This window comes from Sminthopsis crassicaudata, chromosome 2, assembly GCF_048593235.1.
Source record: "Sminthopsis crassicaudata isolate SCR6 chromosome 2, ASM4859323v1, whole genome shotgun sequence".
NCBI lineage: Eukaryota > Metazoa > Chordata > Mammalia > Dasyuromorphia > Dasyuridae > Sminthopsis > Sminthopsis crassicaudata.
Window position 1 is genome coordinate 305,738,071 of NC_133618.1, and position 19,881 is coordinate 305,757,951.

Here is a 19,881-nt window from a genome sequence, read left to right on the forward strand (position 1 = left end):
CACTCGGCTGGTATTAATGAGGGAAAGGAAAGGGGGAACCTCATTTCTCGGTGCAGATAATCCCATGAGGCACAGTGTCCCCTGTAAAATGAATTTACAGGCCCGAAAACCTAGATTGATAAATAAAAGGTTTATTGTAGAAATTTGGAAGTAAAGTTAAGTTAGAAAGATGTTAGGGCTGAAGGTGGCCGCTAGGCGGCCAGGAACCCCTCCATGGTTGGAAGGATACCATGTGTTGGCTGGGAGGGCTCCTGCAACGAGGGCGTTCTGGCTCAAAAGATGATGGGCGGTACCCCCAAATTCTCGGCGGGCTTTTCAATTAGCTCAGATCAGGTGAGGCCTGGAGGAAGCTGAGCTGATGATGGTGGGGGTTGATCCCGGATATTCCAGCCATGGGTTGGGCAATTAGAAAGGAATCTTAAAGGGACCTCAACCCCCATCAGTTCCCCCCTTAAACAGTTGAGACTTAAATTCATTTAAGAAAAAAAAAAAAGAAAATATGGGACAGTGTCCTTCATTTAAGGAAAGGTTGAAGATTTTCTCCAAATGTCTTCAGAGTAGCGGAGTCCCCTCATCTTATTCCCCCCTCAAACCATTGCCTCCAGATGCATGTGGGAAAAGGGGCGTCGATCTCCTCTTTAACTGCTTCGAGCTGACAAGGGTTGTAAAGATTTGGGGTTCCATGCCAGGAGGTGAGGCGTGAGTGTGGGGGATGGCATCAGGGCATCGAGGGGGTGTCCCAGTCAGTTGTCCCCAGTCAATGTTCTCCAGGCTGAAAGGCCAGCTGATAATTCAAAGTGTGAAGCCTAGAGAAAACAGATCTCAGGAACAGATTAAAAGTAGGGTGTCATCCAGGGTGGAGATGGTGACATTCAGGAAAATGGGGCCTTTAGTAAGAAATGCATCAGGTCCCTTCTGTGGGCTGCTTGTCTTGTCTGATGGCCCATCTAATTATCAAAGAGAAATAGGAGAAAATGCTGAGAGAAAAAGATCATTTGTAGCCTAGCTATTTCACCCTTAATTTCCAGGAAAGCTAATTTCTCCTAGGGTTGGGATTAAAGGCTGTGGACCAGAAGCCAGGGGAGGCAAGAAGCCTTGATATCTAGTAGATTTAATGAACCACTGCTCTTCTCTAAGGCAGGGTCCAGGGATGGGCATATCCCCAGTTGTCAGAGCTGCAGATCAAGATAGGAATGCGGTTTAAGCCCCTGAGGTGTTCAGGCTGTCCTGAGATAAAAGGGAAATAGGGCCAGACCTCAAATTCCTACCCAGCAGGACCCTGAGGGGGGGGGGGGGCAGGTGAACCCTTGTGGTGTTCTGTGGTGGTGAGAAGGCAGCTCCTCCTGCTCGAATTCAGGGCAGAGACTGGGGTCTTCTAAGGCTTAAGTCTAGAAGAGATTTACATTAAAAGAGCATCTCTGCTTCATTCTGAGTGTCTGGAGGCAGGAGTTGCCCTGAGGAGAGAACTGAGAGTCTCAGGTTAATGAGATAAAGGAAACCAACAGGTGTTAGAAATAAGTTTTGGTCTTACAGATCTCTATAGTTATCCGTTGTCCAGTAGCAGACAGATGACCAGGCTAAATACTTATTTGCCCAAGTATTTAGGATACAATGATTACATATAAATCAGGCTAGAAACAGCAAGGTATGACATAATTGAATCGCATTAACAGTTTCTATTGACTCTTGCTCGGATCTTAAAACCAGTTACATGAGGAAAAAATGCAAGAACATAAATTCTAAACAAATATTTATCATAACCTTATGTTGATAACAATAAGGAATTTGTCCCAATGAGTTCATATCCAAGTAGATATAAATCAGTTTGCTTTAAAATACCCAATGCAAATACAATCATATACAGAATGTCTAATTCCATATAAGAGAATTCAAGAAGTTAGCAGTTAAACTTTTAGAAATAAATCCATAAAGTATGGATGGCATTCACAGAAACTCAGGCTGAGTTTGAATATTGCTCTTTTCCCAACCTTTTGGCTTCAAAGGAGTTAGTTTTGCTGGGTGGAGAAGAGCTGTCAAGGTGGGTAGAGATAAGGTTAGATTAACCAGACCCCAACTCTATAGCTTTCATTCCCTTTAGGCGTCTCTAAGAGAGAGACATACAACAAAAACTTTTATTTCTCCAGAGCTGTGCCATGCCGTCTCAATGAGCAGTGCTTGGCTTGAGCGTAGAGCTCCAGACAGCGTCAATCAAGGGAAATTGAGCTGTCCCACCTCGCTGATAGAGTGTGTGTTTTCAGGAAGACTGAAATAGAGGCAAGAGCAATTTTTATTGGAAGACATTCCCATAAACTTGGGATGGGAGAGGCATTCTGCTATTCTGAAACATAAGATCTTATCAAGTATTCTGATAAAGAGGCAGGGGGAGGTTTTGCAGGACTAAGAGGCAGGGAAACTGAGGCAGGACTGAGGCAGGATAATTAGAGAAACTGAGTTAGGACAATAATAAACAAACCGGACTAAAGCTAGAAAACGCAAGGACTTGTGGCAAGGACCAGTTTCTCCCCAATAACCCCAGAATTATTACCATAGAACAACACTCCTTATTCAGAGACACACAGGCCTCCCTGTTTGAATCTCTGCAGTTGGGGGGCATCTCAGCCAGAGATGGACAATCTTTAGGTCTGTGGTCATTTGTGCATTTAACTTAGCCTCTAGTGTGTAGCAGTGCTCAAGGAGGTCCTGCTGCCCTGAGAAGGTACCCCAAGTCAAGGGCTCCAAGAGAGAGAGACAAAAAAATGGAGTTTGAGAGCTTCATTCTTTCTCTCTCTCTCTAGGGAGGACAGATTTCTGAGTAAATTATGCAATTAGACCAAGACAGGCTACCCCAACCATTAGAGTTCTGATCTCGAAATGCTGAAATAATAAGGAATTAGGGTAACAGGGGTGGAGAAACAGATCAGAGAAACTGCCAGTCCTAGGACAGGTGTCTGATTTCCAATTGTTTTTAAAGAATAATCCCAAAGACTGAATAAGGGATTTCAAAGTTAAAACATAAATCATATCAAGCCAATCATAGTCTAACAAATTTAAACAAAGTTAGTTTCCAATTCGGCTTGAACTGAAATAAGACATCAGTTTTCCCCCAATTTCCTGACCAGCTGAAATCTCAGTTTCCTTCCTCCTCTGTTTACAGAAATTATCAGATTATACATAACAGACTAGTAAATTTCCTGAAACAAAAGACCCTACCCCCACCCATCTTCTAGTGATTAGGGTGTTGGGGGTATTTGGGGCATTTAGAAAGTCAGACCCTAATTGGAGATAAGTGATTCCTGAAGCAAGTTGGGGGTTGGGCTAGTTTGGAATTCTACATATAGAATTCAGGTGTTAATTTAGCCATTCTCTAAAAGGCAGCTTGAGGGAGAATCTATTCTTCTTATTCTATATCCATGGCTTACTGGACTGAAGCCAGAGAAGTTCAGTCAAGAAAGAGACAGTTTAAGGAAACTGAGGCAGTAAAAAAGAACTGTTGCACACCAGAACAGAGAAAGATTCTAGTGAGGCACCAAATAAAGTAGTTAAGGAGTGTCTTTTAAATAGTTTCAATCACTTTAATTCACCCCTGCCTGCCTGCAGTCAGGATGGGGGGAAAAAAGGAGAAATCAAAAGACACTATTTTGACTCTCTTAACAATTAATTTGCCTGGATTCAGAATTTTGTTCCCCAGCCCAAATTACAAAGATGTCCTTTCTGAAGCTCTAGCCTGGCCAGGACCAGAACTTAGAGAGGGCATCTTTTAACTGTTGGGAGGGGGCATCCAATCAAGAGAAATAGAGAGTGCCCTAGGAGCTGAGACAGAGAAAGGCTTGAACAGCTAGTTTAAATTCTCTCTAGGCTTTAAAAAGCTGGTAAGTATGGCCTGAGGCTTAGAAAGAAAATGGGCAGTTTTAAAATCCTTTATCCTGCCTAGAGAGCATGGTCAGGAAACCGAGTCCCATTTTAAAAGGTGTGGAACAAGCTAGTTCTCTGAGAGCGCTGGAACTCTTGGCTCCTTTAAGAACTAGGTAGAAGCTATGTGAGGGCCGTTCAGAGTTGCAGCAGAGCTCCTTTTAAAAGTGAATAGGAGACTTTTCTAGAGATCTTGAAGAGTCTCCAAATCTCCCCACGGTACCCCAAGAAGGGGACAGGATGGGAGCATTTAAATGGCAGGTTAAGCCACATGGGAGAGGTTGGAAAAGAGAGAGGATGGGGGAAGGGAAAGATGCTATCTTACCCAGTGCTTCTCAGGTGGCGAAGGTGAAGGCTCACACCGTGGGGTAGAGACACATCTCCAAGTCCAAGTTCGCCCCAATCCAAACTTTTCCTCCTCTTGGCTACCACTACAGTGGAGTTCGAGAGGGCTCCAACACAGATATCTCCCCCAGAAGAGATCAAGGAGACTGCTGGCCTGGGACCAAAGAGGGTTGGCCATGTGGTGGGGGAGAGATGAAGAAGAGACACTGTGAGGGCAGGCTTTTCTGGCGAGATAAAAGGATTAGAAATGTCTTGGCTCTAGAAGCGGCCTCTAGAGACAGAGTGAGATGAAAAGAGAAGTAGTCTCCACGGGAGACTTTGCTTGCACCCCAAACCTGGTCTGGGTGCCCTATGTTTTAGAGATAGAGTGAGATGAGGGTAGGAACACAGACATTCTTTCCGGAAGCTGCTTGAAACTACTAAGGACAAACATTGGTTCTGAGAGACCTGAAAAGGTTAAGGGTAGTTTTCGGGGTAACAATTTTTGGGGTTCCCAATATGGGCCATCAACTAATGAGGGAAAGGAAAGGGGGAACCCCATTTCTCGGTGCATAGATAATCCCATGAAGCACAGTGTCCCCTGTAAAATGAATTTACAGGCCCGAAAACCTAGATTGATAAATAAAAGGTTTATTGTAGAAATTTGGAAGTAAAGTTAAGTTAGAAAGATGTCAGGGCTGAAGGTGGCTGCTAGGCGGCCAGGAACCCCTCCATGGCTGGAAGGATACCATGTGTTGGCTGGGAGGGCTCCTGCAACGAGGGCATTCCGGCTCATTTCTTTTATACCCAAAAGATGATGGGCGGTACCCCCAAACTCTTGGCGGGCTTTTCAGTTAGCTCAGATCAGGTGAGGGAGAGGCATCTTGATAAGACAGTATCTGATATTCTAATATCTTGGGATGGGGAAAGGCATTCTGATATTCTAAAACATAAGATCTTTTATCCTTATCTAGTATTCTAATAAAGAGGGAGGGGAGATTTTGCAGAACTGTGAAGGGAAACTGAGGCAGGATAATTAGGGAAACTGAATCAGGACAATAAAAGAGAATGATGGCATAACAGTAATAAGTCATAAATAAGGTTTCTGCCCTCAGAGAGATTGCAACATTAAAGAAATAACAAAACAAAAGAAAGCTGAAAAGGGAAGGAAAAGTGCCAAAGGGTACTCAGTCAGAGAAAGGGGGAGGCAAAAGGGTGGGGCAGAGAGGTATAATGAAGATATGTGAAGTGTGTATTAGAGATTTCCATATTAAATCATCATCATCACCATGAAAAAGTTAAAATGTTATTATTGCTGGATACAGTCCTGAATCATATAAATTCTAATCCTAAAATCAGTATTTAAGAAACCTAGGAAGAAATATAAAGGAAAATGAAAAATCATTTCTGTGAACAAAAAGACAACGTGGGGATTGAGATATATAAGTAAAGATATAGAACAGTATCAGCTATCACATTCCTGCTTTTTATCACCAGCTGAAGAGAAAAAAAAAAATGATTCTTAAAGTAATTTTCTGCCACATATAATTCCTTTCACAAGCTGCTGTCATGAATAAAAGTAGTTGATAAAGGTAAGAGCAAGTTGAATTGTAAAGAATTATAATGAGCAGAAAATCTTGGAGAACTGATAGCAAACATACTTTCTGTAAACTAGTCTGGGACTATGAATGTGGAATGCAGTCTGTGCTCTTAATTGCTTAGTTGGTTGCTATTTGCTCTATTTTATGCTAGTTTTCCTTTGGTACAAGGAAAGATTCCTGCTGGGAAGATTTCAATGGCAAATCAGTGTGATATTAAAACAAACAAAAAAATGCAACAATAAAACTTTAAGAAATAAAATGCCCAGGGTTTTTTGTTGTTGGTGGTGTTGGTGTTGGTGGTGTTGGTGTTGTTGCTCTGTTTTGTTGTTGTTTTAAAGATAATACACATAGATGCATTAAGGTCTTTGATCAATTCTGCCTGGAATTCCGTTATATCTTCTAGTATAGGGCTTCTTACACTTCCCAAGTCTTCAGGAAGTGCTTTTTCTATTGAGAGAAAACTGTAAGTTCTAGAAAGAAAGCCTTTTGTCTTATCTAAACTTTATGTACCTTCTAACAAACAGTTCTTTACACACAATAAGTACTTGATATTACATTTTTTTTTTTAATTTAGGGAATAAAACTTGTTCAAAGTTGATTTTCCAGATGTTCTTCCAAAAATATTCCTTCTGCAATAGGTCTTGTGTTCATGAATTTGTCTCAAAAAAAGTAACTTTATCTTATGATTTGCTGTTGAACTCTACATTGTGCTTTTTTCTACAAAGAGTTAAAGTCAGAATTTAAAACAAAGCATCCTGACTCCTAGGGGATTAACAAGTAGTTATTTCTTGTTAATCACCCTTTACTTCACAGCAATAGTGTACATGGACACAGCAATAATCCATGCAATTGAACATCTGTGGTGTTCATTACATCTATTTGATGCAAATAGATAAGGCTATCCTGATAGTTAGGCATAGATTTTAGCTAGGAATTTAACTCAGATCAAAAGTCTTAAAATTTTTATTCCTAGCTTAATAAAAATTTTTCATTGGTGCTCCATTTTCTAGTCTTCGTTTTCCTAAAAAGTTTTCCTTTCTGTTTATCTTGTTAATTCATTTCAAATCAGTCTTTCAAGACTATTTGGTATATATACCTTTACTTAAAGACCAACATGCAGTTGTTTTTAAATATTTTTCAATTATATGTAAAATGCTTTAAACATTTATCTTTTTAAAATTTTGAGTTCCTCCCTTCCCCTACACCCTTAAGAATGCAAGCAATATAACATTAATTATAAATGTGAAGTTATAGAAAACATTTCCATATTAGCCATGTTGCAAAAGAAAACATATAAAACCCAAGAAAAATAAATAAAAGTTTGCTTTAATCTACATTCACTTCATCAGCTCTGTCTGGACGTAGATAGCATTTTTCATCATGGTTCTCTCTTGGTATTATTAACAGTATTAGGTAGGGCAGCTAGTGACAGAGTGGATAGACTCATCTTTTTATTTAAAAAAAAACTTTTAATTTTCAAAATGCATGCAAAGATAGTTTTCAACATTCACCCTTGCAAAACCTTGTGTTCCAGAATTTTCTCCCTTCCTTCCCCAACCCCCTCTCCAAGACAGCAAGTAATCCAATATATTTTAAACATGTGCAATTTTTCTTACATATTTCCACATTAGTCATGATGCATAGAAAAATCAGTTCAAAAAGAAAAATGAGGGGAAAAAAGCAAGCAAATAACAACAAAAAACGTCAAAAAACTATGTTGTGATCCACATTCAGTCCAAAATGGATACAGATGGCTCTCTCTATCACAAGACTCATCTTTTTGAGTACAAATATGGCCTCAGATACTTACTGGCTATGTGACCCTAGAACCCTATTTGTCTCAGTTCCTCATCTAATATCTTTGCCAAGAATACCCCAAATAGGGTCATGAAGAATTGGACTGGACAGGAAAAATGACTGAAGAACAGCAATAGTGCCCACTAGCCACTATTCCTAGGTAAGTTTTAGAATACAAATAAAAGTATAGAGAAAGACAGTCTTGGTTTTCTGGAAGCTTGCATTCTAAAGCTAATTAAGTAAAACTTTCCTCCCACCTCACACCTCCAGAGTTTGTTGTGAATTTAAGTGAGTTTTGACAAACAGGATATTTGATATAGAATAGAGAATCTTGGCACTTTTGAATATGTGAGTTATATATGCAAAGAAGGATGAGGTTGAAAAAAGAAGCAATAATCTTGGGATCTTTTTCATCTTTTCATTAGTATCATTAAGATTAATAAGTGGAGGGTCTACTCAGCGCAGCAGCAGCCCTTCTTTCTCCACAGCGGTCAGCCACGACCCCCGACTCCCCAGCAACCATGTCGAAGGGACCCGCAGTTGGCATTGATCTTGGCACCACTTATTCCTGTGTTGGAGTCTTCCAACATGGGAAAGTGGAGATCATCGCTAATGACCAAGGAAACAGGACCACCCCCAGCTACGTCGCCTTCACCGACACAGAACGATTAATCGGTGATGCTGCAAAGAATCAAGTTGCAATGAACCCCACCAACACAGTTTTTGATGCCAAACGTCTGATTGGTCGAAGATTTGATGATGCAGTTGTACAGTCAGACATGAAGCATTGGCCTTTCACGGTGGTGAATGACGCAGGCAGGCCTAAGGTCCAAGTGGAGTACAAAGGGGAGACCAAAAGTTTCTATCCTGAAGAAGTATCTTCTATGGTCTTAACCAAATGAAAGAAATTGCTGAAGCTTACCTTGGAAGACTGTCACAAATGCTGTGGTCACAGTACCAGCCTATTTCAACGATTCCCAACGTCAGGCCACAAAAGATGCTGGAACCATCGCTGGTCTCAATGTGCTCCGAATCATCAATGAGCCAACTGCTGCTGCTATTGCTTATGGCTTGGACAAAAAGGTTGGTGCGGAAAGAAATGTGTTGATCTTTGATCTTGGAGGTGGTACTTTTGATGTTTCCATCCTTACCATAGAAGATGGCATCTTTGAAGTCAAGTCCACAGCTGGGGATACCCACTTGGGTGGGGAGGACTTTGACAACCGCATGGTCAACCATTTCATTGCCGAGTTCAAGCGAAAGCACAAGAAGGACATCAGTGAGAACAAGAGGGCCGTTCGCCGTCTGCGCACCGCTTGTGAACGTGCAAAGCGTACCCTCTCTTCCAGCACCCAGGCCAGTATTGAAATTGACTCCCTCTATGAAGGTATCGACTTCTACACATCAATCACTCGAGCCCGGTTTGAAGAGCTGAACGCTGATCTCTTCCGTGGCACACTGGATCCTGTGGAGAAGGCCTTAAGAGATGCCAAGCTCGATAAATCACAAATTCATGACATCGTCCTGGTGGGTGGTTCTACTCGCATCCCCAAAATCCAGAAGCTTCTGCAAGACTTCTTCAATGGCAAGGAACTCAATAAGAGCATCAATCCTGATGAGGCTGTTGCTTATGGTGCAGCTGTCCAGGCTGCCATTTTGTCTGGAGACAAATCTGAAAATGTGCAGGACTTGCTGCTGTTGGATGTGACTCCTCTTTCTCTTGGAATTGAAACTGCTGGAGGAGTTATGACAGTTCTGATCAAACGTAATACCACCATCCCCACCAAGCAGACACAGACCTTTACCACCTATTCTGACAACCAGCCTGGTGTGCTTATTCAGGTTTATGAAGGTGAGAGAGCAATGACAAAGGATAACAACCTGCTTGGCAAGTTTGAGCTCACAGGAATCCCCCCAGCACCCAGAGGTGTTCCTCAGATTGAAGTGACATTTGACATTGATGCAAATGGCATCCTTAATGTTTCTGCTGTGGATAAGAGCACAGGAAAGGAGAACAAGATCACCATCACAAACGACAAAGGGCGTCTGAGCAAAGAAGACATTGAGCGTATGGTCCAGGAGGCTGAGAAATACAAGGCTGAGGATGAGAAGCAGAGAGACAAGGTTTCTTCCAAGAATTCTCTTGAATCTTACGCTTTCAACATGAAGGCTACTGTTGAAGATGAAAAGCTGCAGGGCAAAATTGGTAATGAAGATAAACAAAAGATTCTTGACAAATGTAATGAAATAATCAACTGGCTGGATAAGAACCAGACTGCTGAAAAGGAAGAATTTGAGCATCAGCAGAAAGAATTGGAGAAGGTCTGCAACCCCATCATTACTAAGCTGTACCAGAGTGCAGGGGGTATGCCAGGAGGCATGCCTGGTGGGTTCCCTGGGGGTGGAGCAGCCCCATCTGGAGGTGCTTCTTCTGGACCCACCATTGAAGAGGTTGACTAAGTGCACCAGAAGAAAAAGCATTCCACGCAGCTTTCCAAAAATTGAAGGACTCAAATTTGTAGCCAAGGCAGTAGCACTCTAAAAAGTAACATTTAAGCTACTGTGTAAATCTGGGCATTCTGAATACTTGAATGTGTGCAGAGGGAGAGGTTAAACAACATTGCACTTTATCAGTACTGTAATAAACAAGTGGAAATGCAATTCTTGTCCTGGAGAATAAAATCTATTTAAATTGGCACCATAAAAAAAAAAAAAAAAAAAAAAAAAAAAGATTAATAAGTGGAAAATCTGTCTTCTCTGAGTGTGATTCTTCCCTCTATGTATTTCATGTCACTTGCATCTTGTGTGGCAGGAGCATTCTGTTCCAGTCTACCTCACATTTTTTTTTTAACATTAATGGTGATGTATTCTGATGCAAATGTCTTAACAGAGTGGTTTTCCTCTAGGTTGTACCTTTCTGAGGAATTCATTTTCTATTTGGCTTAAAACAATATTTGGAAGAATGAGAATGGATCTCTATTTGCCTTTTCTTGGATTTCAAGTGTTTTCTCAGTGAGTTATGCAACAGCTTAATGTCCTGTCATGCACTAAGAAATAGGAACAGAGAGTAATTTCACAGCAAGGAACTTGATTGAGGAATATTTTCTAGGTTGTTGTTAACCTCCCCTGGTTTCCATCTCTATACTTCCTTTGTAGTAAATCCAGCAGTGTGTTGAAGTCATTGTCAGAAGGTGGACTTTAGGTTGCACATACACACACACACACACACACACACACACACACACACACACACACACACACACACCTAAGGAGGCCCAAATTATGCAGGAGAAGGTTGGATTGCGGCCTAGAATGTGAATGTACTGTTTGGCCTAATTAAAATGCACGAAGGCTGTAACCACAGTGTAGCTGGAGACAAAGAGGCTGTCTTTAATGTTAAATCTCTTATTTTGTGTGGTTTGAATAGCCAGACCAGACCGTCTGGGGAGCTTAGTGAGAGTAACAGAAGGACAGAGCCCAATGAAATTTTCAATAACTGTTGAGCAGCCCCAGTGGCAAAGGTATTTATTTCATTGTGTGCTGAAACATTCTGAGGTTGATTGGATAACCAAGAGCAACAGCTTGATGACAAGAACAGTCCTAGATGTGTGTAAAACACTCTAAGAGGGACAGTCCATCTATGATTTTCTTTAAAATTCTAGCTAGGAGAGAAAATATAAGATAGAGAAATGCCATCTTGGTCAGATTCTTAGCCCAAAAAATAGGAGATGCATAATCTCTTTCAGATAGCATTAAAAACAACAATAACAACCAAAAAAAAAAACCAAAAACAAAACCAAAAAAAACACAGTAGCCTATTTTTTAAAATGTTATATGAGTTTTGGAAGGAGGTACAAACATCAGGGTCCAGAAGATGGCAGGAATTAGGAGATAGAAAAGAACCTACCCCTTGAGTCTACTGTAAAATAATAGTGCCCTCTGGTGCATGGTTGAAGCCACTCTAAACTGACTTAAATGGTAAAATTAACACCTTTTGTCTTGAAGGAGACGCCTTCATATCTCTCAGTGTTAATTTTTTTTTTGATAGCAAGCAGAACCTTAAATGTGTTTTTGATCCATCCCTATGCTTAAATTAATTTTTGATCCTTTTTGTAGACATGTGAAAAAGCACAGGAAGAGAGAAGAGTGGTAATAAACAGGAGTAATCTGAAATTAAAAGTTTTGATCTAGGAACCAAAAGAATTGAACTACTTTGTTGAATCTAGGCATTTTACTGAACCATGAACCAACCAAAGTGATCTTTCCCCCCTACTTAAAAAAAGTCAGTCTAGTCAACCTGTTCAAATTTGAATTGACTCAATATGCTATATTTTCTAAAACTATTAAAAATGGGTAAATCATAACCTTTCTGCATCTCAGCATCTTCAATAGTAAAATAGTCTTTGGTAAATGGTAAAATAGTAAAAAAAAAAATTTTTTTTATGTAAAATAGAGAAAAATTCTTCCTTTGATGTCTTGTAGTTTTTATCCTAAGATGCTATGATCCTATTCTCCAAGATGAACTGTTATGTTGTTCTATTTAGAACATTCAAGAGGGAGGAAAGAAGAAAAGAAGCAAGGCAATATTTCTTAATTACCTACTATTTGGCAGGCACTATGCTAAGTACCTTACAAATATCTTCATATGTTCCTCACAAAAACCCTGAGAGGTGGATACTATTATCTTCATTTTACATATGAAGAAACTAAGGCAGACATATCTAGTAATTATCTGAGGGTGGATTTGAATTCAAGTCTTCCAGATTCTGGGCCCAGCGCTATATCCATTGTACCATTTGGCTGCTTCTATTGTGGTGAAATAGAAAATGTTCATGTCCTAGACCAAGCTATCTAACCAACAAACTCTACAATCATGTGGAAACAGTCTGAATTAGATCTCTGAGAACCTGAGTCAGGTCCTGTCCTGAATGCTTATTTGTTTTATGGATTAGGCAACTTCTTTAACTACCCAGGATATCGGATATCAGTTTCTTTATCTGTATAATAAGGAGGTTTGGAACATATGGACTTTGAGATCCCATCTAACTTTAGATCTGTGATTCTATAATTAATCTCTCCAAACCTAAGTTTCTTCAAGTACAAAGTTAAAGGATTGGAGTAGATAACCTAACACCTCATTTCATTCACAGAATTAGAGTTAGGAAAGGACCCAAAGGTGATCCATATCAACCTATACTTGAATAGGATATATATCTGCTGTCTATCCCTGACATAATCATCTAGACTTTTGCTGGAGAACTTTCAGTAATCTAACCCACTCTCTTCTGAGACAGCCCATTCTCCTTTTGGACAGCTCAAATTATTGGGTAGTTTTCCCAGACATCAAAGACAACTTCTACTAATCATTCTTAGTCCTTCTGCCTTTTGAGGCTAAGAAGAAATCCAGTATCCCTTTTAAATGGCAATCTTTCAGATACTTGAAGACAGTTATCATTACCTCCTATCATATTAAATCTGTTGCTAAATATTCTTTCTAGTGAAACATTCCCAATTCCTTCAACTAGTTCTTGCATAACCCTGGTGTCTAGTTCCAATATTATCCTAGTTGGTCTTCTTTACATCTAAATTTTTTAAAAGTTTACCCAAAGTAAAGAATGTGCATATATTCCAAAAATGTCCTAATATAGGATGCTTAGACTTGACTGTGGACAAATTGATTTAGAATATCAGAACAGATTTCCTTGATAATTTCTTGAAAGTTGATGTCTAGTCACTTTTTTTAATCTTGGTTTTACGTAGGCCAATAATTTTTCTTTTTTTTTTTAATTTAATTTTTATTTTATTTTATAATTATAACTTTTTTTTGACAGTACATATGCATGGGTAATTTTTTATAACATTATCCCTTGCACTTACTTCTGTTCAGATTTTTTCCCTTCCTCCCCCAACCCCCTCCCCCAGATGGCAAGCAGTCTTATACATGTTAAATATATTACAATATATTCTAGATACAATATATGTGTGTAGAACCAAATTTCTTGTTGCACAGGAAGAATTGGATTCAGAAGGTAAAAATGACAGTTTACACTCATTTCCCAGTGTTCCTTTTCTGGATGTAGCTGATTCTGTCCATCATTGATCAATTGGAATTGGATTAGCTCTTCTCTATGTTGAAGATATCCACTTCCATCAGAATACATCCTCATACAGTATCATTGTTGAAGTGTATAATGATCTTCTGGTTCTGCTCGTTTCACCTAGCATCAGTTGATGTAAGTCTTTCCAAGCCTCTCTGTATTCATCCTGCTGGTCATTTCTTACAGAACAATAATATTCCATAACATTCATATACCATAATTTACCCATCCATTCTCCAATTGATGGACATCCATTCATCTTCCAGCTTCTAGCCACTATGAAAAGGGCTGCCACAAACATTTTGGCACATACAGGTCCCTTTAGTATTTACTTGGGATATAAGCTCAGTAGTAGTATGGCTGGGTCAAAGGGTATGCACATTTTGATAACTTTTTGGGCATAATTCCAGATTGCTCTCCAGAATGGTTGGATTCTTTCACAACTCCACCAACAATGCATCAGTGTCCCAGTTTTCCCACAGCCCCTCCAACATTCATCATTATTTGTTCCTGTCATCTTAGCCAATCTGACAGGTGTGTAATGATATCTCAGAGTTGTCTTAATTTGCATTTCTCTGATCAATAGTGATTTGGAACACTTTCACATGAGTGGAAATAGTTTTAATTTCATCATCTGAAAATTGTCTGTTCATATCCTTTGACCATTTATCAATTGGAGAATGGCTTGATTTCTTATAAATTAAAGTCAATTCTCTGTATATTTTGGAGATGAGGCCTTTATCAGAACCTTTAACTGTAAAAATGTTTTCCCAATTTGTTACTTCCCTTCTAATCTTGTTTGCATTAGTTTTGTTTGTGCAGAAACTTTTTAATTTGGTGTAATCAAAATTTTCTATTTTGTGATCAGTAATGGTCTCTAGTTCTCCCTTGGACACAAACTCCTTCCTCCTCCACAAGTCTGAGAGGTAAACCATCCCCTGTTCCTCCAATTTATTTATGATTTCGTTCTTTATGCCTAAATCTTGGACCCATTTTGATCTAATCTTAGTATGTGGTGTTAAATGTGGGTCCATGCCTAGTTTCTGCCATACTAATTTCCAGTTTTTCCCAGCAGTTTTTATCAAATAATGAATTCTTATCCCAAAATTTGGGATCTTTGGGTTTGTCAAACACTAGATTGCTATTTTTATTCACTATCTTGCCCTGTGAACCTAACCTATTCCACTGATCAACTAGTCTATTTCTCAGCCAATACCAGATGGTTTTGGTGACTGTTGCTTTATAATACAGTTCTAGATCAGGTACCGATAGACCACCTTCACTTAATTTTTTTTTCATTACTTCCCATGAAATTCTCGACCTTTTGTTGTTCCATATGAATTCTGTTGTTATTTTTTCTAGCTTATTAAAATAGTTTCTTGGAAGTCTGATTGGTATAGCACTAAATAAATAGATTAGTTTAGGGAGTATTGTCATCTTAATTATATTCGCTCGGCCTATCCAAGAGCACTGAATGTCTTTCCAATTATTTAAATCTGACTTTATTTTTGTGGCAAGTGTTTTGTAATTTTGCTCATATAATTCCTGACTCTCCTTTGGTAGATATATTCCCAAATATTTTATACTATCGTCCGTTATTTTGAATGGAATTTCTCTTTGTATCTCTTGCTGTTGGATTGTGTTGGTAATGTATAAAAATGCTGAGGATTTATGTGGATTTATTTTGTATCCTGCGACTTTGCTAAAATTCTGAATTATTTCTAATAGCTTTTTAGCAGAGTCTCTGGGGTTCTCTAAGTATACCATCATGTCATCTGCGAAAAGTGATAATTTGATTTCCTCATTTCCTACTCTAATTCCTTGAATCTCTTTCTCAGCTCTTATTGCTGAGGCTAGAGTTTCTAGTACTATATTGAAAAGTAATGGTGATAGTGGGCAACCTTGTTTCACTCCTGATCTTACAGGGAAAGGTTCTAGTTTATCGCCATTACATATGATGTTTACTGAAGGTTTTAAATCTATGCTCCTTATTATTTTAAGGAATAGTCCATTTATTCCTATACTCTCAAGCGTTTTTAGTAGGAATGGATGTTGGATTTTATCAAATGCTTTTTCTGCATCTGTTGAGATGATCATATGGTTTTTATTAATTTGGTTATTGATATAGTTGATTATGCTAATAGTTTTCCTAATATTGAACCAGCCCTGCATTCCTGGTATAAATCCCACTTGGTCATAGTGTATTATCCTGGGGATGATTTTCTGAAGTCTATTTGCTAATATCTTATTTAAGATTTTAGCATCAATATTCATTAAGGAAATTGGTCTATAGTTTTCTTTCTCAGTTTTTGATCTACCTGGTTTAGGTATCAGTACCATGTCTGTGTCATAGAAGGAATTTGGTAGGACTCCTTCAATCCCTATTTTTTCAAACAGTTTACATAGCATTGGAGTTAGTTGTTCTTTAAATGTTTGGTAAAATTCACATGTAAATCCATCTGGTCCTGGGGACTTTTTCTTAGGAAGTTGGTTAATAGCTTGATCTATTTCTTTTTCTGAGATGGGACTATTTAGACTACTTACTTCTTCCTCTGTTAATCTGGGCAAGCTATATTTTTGAAGGTATTCTTCCATTTCATTTAAGTTATCGAATGGGGCAGCTAGGTGGCGCAGTGGATAGAGCACCAGCCCTGAATTCAGGAGGATGTCAGTTCAAATCTGATCTCAGACACTTAACACTTCCTAGCTGTGTGACCCTGGGCAAGTCACTTAACCCCAGCCTCAGGGGAAAAAAAAATAATTTTTCAATTATCTTACCTTAATCTACTTTTTAGGTCAGTTCTTTTTCCAATGAGATATTTTAGATTATTTTCTATTTTGTCATTCATTTAGTTTTATTTTATTGTTTCTTGATTTCTCATAAAGTCATTAGCTTCCATTTGCTCAATTCTAATAGTCAAGGAATTATTTTCTTCAGTGAGCTTTTATACCTCTTTTCCCATTTGGCCAATATTGCTTCTTAGGGCATTCTTCTCCTTGTTAGCTTTTTAAAAATTTCTTTTTGCATTGGCGAAATTAATTTTCAAATCCAGAGAAAGAGTCATTTGTGAGGATGTATCCAGTACCAATAGAAAATTTAGCCATTCAACAAATTGGAGGAGGGACATCTGAAAGATTTGCTTATCAGGAAGATACAAAAAATCAATAATCCTTTTTTTATCTCCTTTCTGTCTTTTGGACCAAAAAACAATTGTGTCTAGAAATTTAAGGGCAAAATAAGGGCATGTATGGAAGACATTTTGTTTTCTGAAATACATCACAAAATTAGCCTTCTTCTGTTAGACTATTTGAAGTAATAAAAAACAATTATCTAGCATTTTTATTTAGCACTTCAAAAGTTGCAAAGTATTTTATTTATGTCTTCTCTTTTGATCGTCATCTCAATTCTGATAAGTAAATATCATTATTATTCCCATTTGACCCATGAAGAACTAAGGAAAAAACAGGTTCACTAGTCCAGGGTCCCACTCCTAGTAAGTGTTTTGAGGTAGGATTTGAATTTTGGTCTTCCTGACTACATATAATATCCATCTCCATTACTTCCATGTTGTCAACTGCTATAACCCTCAAATCCCAGTTGGTTTGACTTATTGAAACATATTGAAACCTACTTATGGGTTTGTAGGTTTTAGCTAAAGCTTTAAGTAGACTGATGTACTTTTTTAAAAAGCTAAATTCTTGGCTTCTCATTTTTTTATTTTCCCTTTGAATTCTCAAATAATTCCAGATTGTTTGATTTTCATTCAATCAAATAGCTAAAGAAAGCTAACCTATCCTTTTAGGATTACAAGCTTCAATTCAGTCAATTGTTCCTATCAAAGGGATATACCTATACAAAGGTTCCTTTGTAAAATGTTATAGTGGGGGAAGGGAGTTTTTTTGAAAAGCCCACACTTTGAGGACCACTGTTCTATGAGATTAGGATTTGGAATGGTTTCCTGGCTCCATGAGGTATAAAAAGCCTAGCTGATGAAGATTATTCAAGATTAAAAGAATTCCACTGTCCTTTGAGTCAGTATCTTTCTGACCTGGTAGACAACAACCAAGCTCCTTAAGAGCAGGATCTTTTGTAATTGTTACTATTGTTGTTTTTACATTTTAAGTTATTAAGTAAGCACTTAGGAAAGGACTTGACTTGATGGACTGATTAATGGATGGGAAAGTAGTTGAGATCCTTGCTCCTTAGAATTAATATCCTTGCTAGTTAGAATCAATGTTGTATCCTTATTGATCCTTTTTATGACTGGATAAGCTTCTCTTTGTTAAATATTTTATGGCCCACAAATGTGTCTTTGTGTTCTAATTCCTAGCCTGAACTACCAAACAAGCCTAAATTCAGCCTATCCCAGAATAGCACCAAATTGGCAATCTAGGACAATTAGAGCATTCTGAGGGTTAGCCTACTTCCTCCAAATGAATCACTGGTGCAATCACTTAGTACTTCTTTTGATGAAATCATAATTAAACCACAAAAGAAAGTGAAAATTGAACTAATCACTTATCTATAAATCTGCCCATTAGCTAATGATGTGGTGAATATATATAGCCTGTTATTGTATCAAAATCTATGATAAGGAAAATGTATCCAGAACACCTTTAATGGAGGTGCATCATATTCTAATTGCAAGTGTTAAAAGATATTGTACTGTACTTTTTGGGTGATTTAAGGAATGTTCAAGGATAATTTTGACCATATGGGATTTTTTTCTTATTGACTTTAGAACTTAATCCATACATAAGTTGTTTTCTACTGAATTTATTTCAGTTTAACTATCTACTAAGTGGCTCAGAATTCTAAAGAAAAGGTACCATTAGTTAACAACCCATGGGTAGCTGCAAAATGGCAGCAGATTTGAATGTCTTCTGTTTTTCCATTTTATGGCAGGAAAGGGCTGGAGGAGGGGATGAGGAGCTTGACAAGGTGACAATAGAATCTATTCCATAGCATAAATATCCTAAGCTTGCCTTCTAGGAGAGAATCAGTTCTAAGCCCTTTTAGCTAATTTTATGGTCTGAGTGAATTTCATTAGGGACTTAAATAAATTGCCACATTAACGGATTTCTAAACTGACATAAGTTAGCAAACGTATTGAACCGAAAAAGCAATTAGTGAGCTGCATTGACATCTGTCTTCCCTCTTCTAGAAAGAGTTGTTCTTTAAGTTCAGCTTGAGGCTTGTTAAATATAAAAAGATTGGGAAGATCTAATGAAACTAGCCAGAATGAAAATAATTAATACATTTTCATCTCTAAGTAGTAGCATTGGATTTACCATCAGTACATCTAGCTTTAAATGCCATATACATTACTAGCTGTTTGACCTTGGTCAAGGTTTTTTACCTCCTTTAAACCTCACTTTCTATCTGTAGAATGAAGTTCTACTAGTTGATTTCTAAATGACATAGTCCTAAGATAATAGTAATAAGTTTTTATAAACATTTTAATGGCATATTATGATAACTAATATACAGTGCTTTAAAACTTATAGAGTGCTTTGCAAATATTAGCTCATTTGTTCATTTGATTGGCAGTATGTTTTTATGGGTTAGGAGAATTCATGTTCCTTTTAGTTGACCAAATCAACGTAAAAGTCTCTCCTTTTGTGTGTGGTTGATGAAGGGAAGAGGTGAAAAGAAACAATCTATTTTATGAATTCCTAAGCTTACAGACTGAAAGCACTTTATTATTTTTAAAATATATTTTAAGTAATGCTATTAACTTTTTTCTTATTCTGGGATGTGTTAACATTCTTTTATCTACACATCCTGAACACATCATATATAAAACAGATATGTGAAATATATAACAAATATGAGCTGGATTATACATATATGTTATTTGTAAGGTAAGCATGTACAATGCATTTCAAGTTGCACATCCAGGGAATTTAATTTTTAAAGATGAGTATTTATTGAATACCCAGTCAGAAAATACATTCTTTATAGTCATCAAACTAAATAAATCTAAATTTAATTTTAAAAAATTAACTACTAGTTGGTAGAATGTAAGATTTATCATTCCCTTGTCTCCTTTTTGAACCACTCCCCAACCTTATAACCAATCACTGACTGTGTCCCACCCTTTAATCTGTTTCTCTCAATTAGGAGGATACCCTTTTAACACTGTTACTAG

The 19,881-nt window shown here is 38.0% G+C and overlaps 1 protein-coding gene across 2 annotated transcripts in view; it reads left to right on the top strand.

Annotated features, from left to right (window-relative positions):
- The window catches only part of STON2 (stonin 2), a 197,317-nt gene that overhangs the window by 60,128 nt on the left and 117,308 nt on the right, over positions 1–19,881 (top strand). The gene's annotated exons all lie outside the window — the stretch shown is intronic.